The following is an 8,731-nucleotide window of genomic DNA, read 5'->3' as shown; positions in this document are numbered from 1 at the left end:
ATTCAACGCCCAAAATGGGCATCCACTGGGCGCTGAACGCCAGTGATGATAGCAGCTGGGCGTTCAACGCCAGAAAGGGGCACCCACTGCGCGTTGAACGCCAGTAATGGCAGCAGCTGGGCGTTGAACGCCAAGGAGAGCAGCATTTGGGCGCTGAACGCCCAAAACAGGCAGTGTTTGGGCGTTCAAACGCCAGGACAGCAGGGAGGAGCCAAATTCATTTTTTCCACACATATTTCCATTTTAATTTCAAATTTTATGCTTCAATGCATGATTTTTACATGAACATGTCAAGAACCCTGATTTCTAAAATCCTTAATTTCTAAAAATCCATCTTTCCAAATTCAATCCAACTCTTTTCAAATCTTTTCTGAAAACAAATCTATCTTTTTCAATCTAAAATCTTTTCAACTAATCCATATCTTTTTCAAATCTCCATATTATCTTTTTCAAAATTCAGATTTATCTTTTTCAAAAATCTATCATATCTCTTCAAAATTAAACTATATCTTCTATCTTATCTTTTTCAACTCAATCTTCTTATCTTATCTTTTCCAATTTTTCGAAAACCCACCCCCCATCCCTTTAAATTTGGGTTCGGCCTCCCTCCTCCTCCATCAACAATTGCACCTAGCTCTCCTTCTATCCCTCTCCTTTCTTTTCTTTTGCTTGAGGACAAGCAAACCTCTAAGTTTGGTGTGCTTATCCGAGATCACTAAAATCATGGCTCCTAAAGGAAAACAACCCACTCCAAGAGGCAAGAAAGAGAGCGTTCCAAAACCACTTTGGAATCAAGGAAAGTTCTTATCTAAAGAACATTCAGACCATTATCTTAAAGTAATGGGTCTGAGATCAGTGATCCCGGAAGTTAGATTCGATCTGAAAGAAGATGAATATCCGGAGATCCAGGAGTAAATTCGAATCAGGAACTGGGAAGTCCTAGCTAATCCTGAAACAAAAGTGGGAAGGAACATGGTCCAGGAGTTCTATGCTAATATGTGGCAGACTGACAAGCAAAAACTATCTGGAACTGCCTTCTATGAATTTCGGGCCATGGTCAGAGGGAAGATTGTTCACACCACCCCTGACAAGATCAGAGAGATCTTAAAGCTACCTCAACTAAAGGATGATCCAGACTCCTTCAACAGGAGGATGATGAGAGCAGACATTGACCTGGATAAGATTCTAGAGGACATATGTATCCCTGGAGCCAGGTGGACCACCAACACAAAGGGTGTCCCAAATCAACTCAAGAGAGAGGATCTCAAACCTGTCGCCAGAGGATGGCTGGACTTCATTGGGCGTTCTCTGTTGCCCACTAGCAACCGCTCTGAAGTCACAGTTAAAAGAGCAGTGATGATCCATTGCATCATGATGGGGAAGGAAGTGGAGGTTCATCAGCTAATTTCAACTGAACTCTACAAGATTGCTAACAAAAATTCAAAAGAGGCCAGGTTGGCTTATCCAAGCGTGATTTCTCTGCTCTGCAAGGATGCTGGAGTAAGGATGGGAATAACTGAATATATCCTAATTGAAAAGTCAATCACCAAAGCATCAATGGAAAAACAACAAGCACAGGAGGATCCCATCAAGAAGAGAGCACAGGAATTCCTCCCAGAGATCCCTCAAGCTGAATACTGGGAGTATCTTGAGACGTCTGTTACCAAGATACGGGAAGCTATGGAGTAAATAATAAAAGAACAGAAGGAACACAGTCAAATGCTGACCTATATGTTTAAAGAACAAGAGGAGCAGGGGCGTGACTTAAGGGAATTGAAGCACCAAAAGTCTTCTCTTGTAGGACCAAGCACCCCAAGGATCAGAGGAACCCCCGTGCCCCCAGAATAAAGGTTGTTAATTTCCAATTTCTGCCTTAACTCTGTGACAGTGTCCTTATAAAAGTTTACCTTAGAAGTCATATAGTAGTAATTAGTATCTATTTTGATTTTATCTCCAATTAAGCTATAATTTATTTTTTTCATCATCAGCAAACATGAATAAAGTAGTAGATCTTTTGAATAAGAGGCAATAAAATTTCGAGTTTTAATAAGAGAAATTCTAATTAGTTAAATGTGGTGGCAATGCTTTCTGTCTTCTGAATGAATGCTTGAACAGTGCATATGTCTTTTGAATTTGTTGTTTAAGACTGTTAAATATGTTGGCTCTTGAAAGAATGATGAACATGAAACATGTTATTGATAATCTGAAAAATCATAAAAATGATTCTTGAAGCAAGAAAAAGCAGCAAAGAACAAAGCTTGCAGAAAAAAAAAGAGAAAAAGAAAAAGAAAAAGCAAGCAGAAAAAGCCAATAACCCTTAAAACCAAAAGGCAAGGGCAAATAAAAGGGATCCCAAGACTTTGAGCATCAGTGGATAGGAGGACCTAAAGGAATAAGATCCTGGTCTAAGCGGCTAAACCAAGCTGTCCCTAACCATGTGCTTGTGGCGTGAAGGTGTCAAGTGAAAACTTGAGACTGAGCAGTTAAAGTCAAGATCCAAAGCTAAAAGAAGAGTGTGCTTAAGAACTCTGGACACCTCTAATTGGGGACTTTAGCAAAGCTGAGTCACAATCTGAAAAAGGTTCACCCAATTATGTGTCTTGTGTCTTTATGTATCCGGTGGTAATACTGGAAAACAAAGTGCTTAGGGCCACGGCCACAGAACTCGAAATGGCATGCTTCCAATTGCGTTGGAAATTAGACATCCAGGGCTTTCCAGCAATATATAATAGTTCATACTTTGCACAAGGATAGACGACGTAAACTGGTGTTCAACGCCAGAGATTGCTTCAAACCAACAATCTCCGTGGGATTCGACCCTTACTCACGTGAGGTATTACTTGGACGACCCAGTGCACTTGCTGGTTAGTTGTACGAGTTGTGAAAAGTGTGATTCATAATTCGTGCACCAGCGGTCCATAAGGGAGACTATACAAAGGATGAAGATGGAACTATTGCAAAGAGAAGGTTTTTTTGCAATAATGTCGACTTAAGGAATAAAAGCCCTACAAAAGATTAGCTAGGAAGAGATCTCATAGGCCCGAGACACGTACAAACAATCAAACCCTGATGTCCATATAACTTGACAAGGGAAGCTCAATTTGGAAGGTTCGGAAAGTAACACTCGAACATAACCATGAGTTGACACCTAAGGGGATGGTTCACATGATTTCAAAATTTTGGGCGATATCTGGATTCGCAAAGGCCCACGATGATGGCATGCATGCATATGGGTTGCCAACGTCTAAGATACTAGGGTACATGGTCGGGATTGCAGGTGCTTATTCTTTGTTGGGGTTTACGAAGAAGGACACATACAACTACATTGATTGTATGAAGAGCGCAAAGGTCTTCGACAATTACATGAATGCTGCTATAATTTACTTACAGGGTAAGGAAGCTATTGATCCCATGTCAATCAATTTGACTGATGAAGGTATGCTGGCTAATCTGTTTTGAGCAGATGGTCCAAGTAGGGTAGACTATCAACACTTTAGCGATGTAGTTGCATTCGATTCCACGTACAATAAGAACAAGTACAACTGACCTCTGGTGATATTCTCTAGCTCTAACAACCACAAACAAACAACAATTTTTGGTATTGGGCTGGTTTTGAACGAGACAATTGGTTCTTACAAATGGATATTACAAAACTAGTTAGAGGTAATTTGTGATAAGATGTCCTCTGTTATCATGACTGATGGGGATGAGTTGATGATTGCAGCAGTTAGGGAAGTGTTCCCTGAGGCCACCAATTGGTTGTGTGCCTGGCACCTGTAGAAGAATGTGACTGCGAATGTAAATGAGCAGATGTTTTGTGACTTGTTCTCAAAATGGTGGTATGCAGACATGCAGATTGAGGACTTTGAGGATAAACAGGCAAGCTGCCAATCATTTTGGGATACACCATAAGTACTTGGCAAATGCATACATGCGTCACAAGTTCTACGCAAGGTTTTGTATGACCTCTTAATGTGAGGATATTAATTCTCACTTGAAAAAATTTCTAAACTTAAGGCACAGTATCCTAAAGCTTGTTTAGAACCTCGAGTCACTTGTTTGTGAATACAAGAACAATGAGTTGGTGGGTCAGTTCAATTTAATGTATCGCTTTCCTGTGATGATGGCATGTCTTGATCATATGGAGAAATGTGTACATGAAGGTCATACTCACACTAGTGAAGAAGAAGAAGGTTGATTCTATTTTGGTTGCTAACTATGTGAACAAATGAAGGTATCCACTACAATGGTATACACAATGGAGAAATATGGCAATCATGGTCATAATGTCATGTCATTATACGATTCGAATAGAGGGAAGCTAGAGTGCTGCTGCAGTTTTTGGGAGAAAGAAGGGCTCCCATGTAAACATATTTTTTTTTGTAATGAGCATTTAAAGAGCATTCCTGATTGATTGATTCTCAAAAGATGGCAGAAGGACATCAAGGTTGTCGATGATTACAATGAAAAGACAGAAGATGTTAGCGAGACGGGATTTTTGCTAAGGCACGGTGCCTTACATGCAGATGCCCAGTGGATGTTGTTTAACGGTGCGAAGAACAAAGTTTAGTTTAACAACGCCATGAGAGGTATAAGGTTCTTGTGTTGTGATCTTAAGGCAAGTTACAATCTCACTATGGGTTCGACAATATGGAAGGGAGAGGGTGATATACAGGATCTGGTTGTGGTCCACACAAAAGGGGGCACGAAGTACACGGTGATAGAAAGGTAAAAAAAAGAAGTGCACCAACCACAGGAAAGTTGGACATACGAAGAGGAGGTGCACATAGGCACCATGGAAGTTTTCAACAAAAAAAAAAGCAGCAAGATAAGAAAAAGGACACCATATTCAGTGACGAAATGGTTAAGTTTCAATTAAGATTTTTTTTTAGGTACTCTAAGTTTGCTAGGCATCTTATAAAATGTTGGATCATTTGATTTAAAATTAAATATGTAACATATGTATTTTGTTTCATTGGGGTGTTTTGTATTTGTTTTCTTTCTATTATGATCGTAGAAAAGGTTATCAGACGATGATTTCGATTTTACAAAGGACGACAAGGCCGAGTTTGACTGAGAGCACATCATAGGAACAACGTAGAGCCAGACCATGGTAGGTGCTAAAGGGTTTTCTACTGCCGAGTGGGAGACATAGGTATCAATGTTGTACCATATTAATTTTTTGTGCAATTAGTGAATGCATGTTTTTTTTGTTGGAACTCTCGGTCTCTTGCAGTTATTGGCTTATGTTGGCAACATTGTAGGTGCTGCAATTGCTGCAGTCATTGCACAATGACGATATCCTAAAGTGACGCACGCGTATTATTGTTGATTTTATTCTTACTTTTCTTAGGTCTTTAAGTTATTATGTCGAACATGTACGTGCACCTTATGTTGTTTTTACACACTCGTGCTAAAACAGAAATGTATGTCATATTTATCGTTGGTTTCGATCAGTGTAGTCGGAGTCAGGCAGGGACAAGAGTTGCATCATGTTGTTTGGCATTTTGTTGACACATTACATCTCTGGATTCCTGGGCTTCTTGTGGTTTTGGTTTACTAGGCTTCTTGTTGTATTATTGTTGGGCTTCTTGAGAATTTTTTATTTACTAGGCCTTTGGATATATGATTTGATTTTTTAAATTGTGATGTATTATGAGTTAATTACTTTTTAGGGAACATGAACAAAGGATGAGAATGTGTTGTGTTACAAAAACATGGTCCTATATTGGGCTTCGATACCATTGTTTTGTCAATTTGGGCCCAACTTTAAAAGTTGATAATGATTAGCATGTTGATCCTCAAGAATAGGCTATTTTAATTAGTTTCCAACCAAAACACCTCGCATAAAACATGTTAATGTAACTCAGTTCATGAAACAGATTGAAAATTCACTATGAACATTAGGCAAACATTTTTAATATCAATGTTCAAGATTTTTTGTGCCACACTAAATAAAAATTTAAAACAATAACAAAGGTCCAGATCCCGAAGACCCTACAAGCATTTTCTAACATGCATGCAACAACAGATAGCACCAATGGATGCTTGTAGTATTTTAGTATTAGCACTATTTTGTTTTATCCTAAGTTATAGGCTAGTCGCAAATTTGGGCTCAAAAAAAGAGTTAAGCTTGAGACACTTAAAGGGTCAAGCTCTGGTTGCTACTGTTGTGGATTGAACAATCTTCTGTACTAGTTTCGTTGAAGGCCTAATCAGCATTTTGAAAATAGTTTTTTACAGAGTCATCCGAAATATTAGTAGTAAACTGACATGCCTCCTCCTTCTTGGAATTCGACTTTGAAATAACAAGATCCACAACTAATCTCATTCACATTTTGCTATTAATCCTCTGAGAAAATGTTGGGCAAAACAACAAAATTTACTTAGTAATTATTAAGACAAATGACTCCAATTTTCATGCAACTTTTTTTAGGAATTGAGAAGTAAATTAATTACACCGTTTGTCGTAACAGTTGCTAACCATTTTTTTGTTGCATACTATGATATTCGATAGCTTCTTTATTTAGCATGAAAGAAACCAAAATAAAAATAATAATAACCATGAGAAATTAAGTAAATTTGGCGATGTTTTAGAAATGAGAATCAAACGTAGTACCGCTTAACCTATGACGTATACTTACACACAAGTCTTGTTCCTTCTACTATGATTAATTTTACATTAATATATTCAAATAATATTATGTTACCTCTAATCATATCTAGATTAAAGTAGTTGATTTTGATTACTACGTACGTTGCATTGTTAACTTATGTCGAAGGAATTTATGAAAAACACCAACAAAAATACGAGTTTACCAACACACGCAATCATTAATTCAAATACATCAACCAATTAGTTACATAGAAATATAAATATTTATTTTGTTGTAATAAGTTTCGAGACTAATACATTTCTTTATTATTTGGAAGAACTACAATTATTTGGCAAAAAAAATTTAATAGTTCATTTTTTAAGAGAAATAAACACAATAATGGTGTTTGAATTTAAATAAAATATTTAGCCATTAGGGTTTACTATAACAGATATAAAGAAAATTTTTACTAAATGATAAAGTAATTTCCATTTAAGTAAAATGCTTAGTATTAACATGTTAATTAATTTTTCACAAAATTATCAATAATAAATTAATAAATTTTACTAATAGTTATGTATTGTTTCACATTTGATTATGTAATAAGAAGATAAAATTTGATATTATGTATTGGTTTCCATATATCTAAGTCATAGGATCTCTAAGGATGCAAAAGTTTCATCTACTATGCAACTCACACAACACAATCCTTTGATGTTAGTGACTAGTAACTCATGGTTAGCTCTTTCAATTTAAAGTTAGTTATTATTGGTGTTATATTGTCTTCTCTTTCGTAAAACTTTTTATTCCATAACAATCTTTAAATGCACTTAGCCTTATGAATCATGATGCTATAATGACTCAAAAATGTCATATACTATGTCTTACATTTTTTGTTCACACAAGAGTGACTTAAAAACAAATGACCCATCACATAAAACATCTGATCGATTCTAGCAGCACGCAGCTTGTCACACTTGAGCGAGTTCAAGTATATGAGTGAATCATTATAGATATCCACAATCATAAGATATCAGTGTCAGTTTAAGTGGAAGGGGGCATAAATAGAAAGAAAATTATTATAATTCATTTTGAAGCAGCCTAACAATTTAATTGTCATGAAAGTAATGGAAGATGTTTAACAATTACCTTAGTAAGATCATCAGCAAAGCCCATATAACACTGCTAGATGAATTCCAATCTCTTTCTGCAAAATGCACTTGGATTCGACCCTAATCAGATTACCATAAATACTAATAATAATAATGCTTACATGCCACTAATGATGATAACTTTATTAATACCAACGATGCTCAAAATAATATTAGTAATACATTTCTTGAAAATAATAGTATTAGTCATGATAATAATGTCAAGCACGATTTAAAAAATAAAAAGAGATAATCTCCATGACAATGGCAGCAATTACAATAATATTGTTAATATCATAATTTTTAATCACCAAAAGGAATCATAACAAGAATCATAATTAAAAAATTCTTAATTAAATCAAAATATATTTGCACCAAAAATCACATTTAGAATGTTCATAATTTCAACAACATGCATATTTTTATACATTACATGGTTAGATTTAGTTAATCACTAACCCAAACAATAAAATTCAACTACATGACAGAAGACTCATAGCAAACATCGACGATAACTACCAAATGCATCTATTTGCCTATTCATATGTCAACATAGTTGCCAACAGATTCAACTCCTACAAGGATGACAGAAAGGACAGTAATTCAGGGGAGTTATAGGAGAACATATACTTGTATTTGAGTTATTTCATCCATTATAAATTTATAATATAGCCATGAACATAGACATTACATCATCCACGACTTCTTGCCCTGAGCGCGACGTCCATAAAGCTTCCCTATTACCTTGGTAGTGTTTGTTAGGTATCAATAGCTCCCTTTTGAAGTTTAAACCATCTTAATCCAACTCCTAACTAATTCCTAAAGAAAATGACGCCATTAGAAACCAAAGGAATGAACTACATACTTGTTGTCCAGCTTGTGGGCAAATATGTATTCAACGATTACTAACTCCACAGTAGCAAAATTCATTCCATTAGGAGGACAGAAAACATCAATACACTGAAAATATATAGCATCACACAT

This window comes from Arachis ipaensis, chromosome B01 (assembly GCF_000816755.2).
Source record: "Arachis ipaensis cultivar K30076 chromosome B01, Araip1.1, whole genome shotgun sequence".
Classification (NCBI taxonomy): Eukaryota; Viridiplantae; Streptophyta; class Magnoliopsida; order Fabales; family Fabaceae; genus Arachis; species Arachis ipaensis.
Note: the sequence above shows the minus strand (reverse complement) of the source record.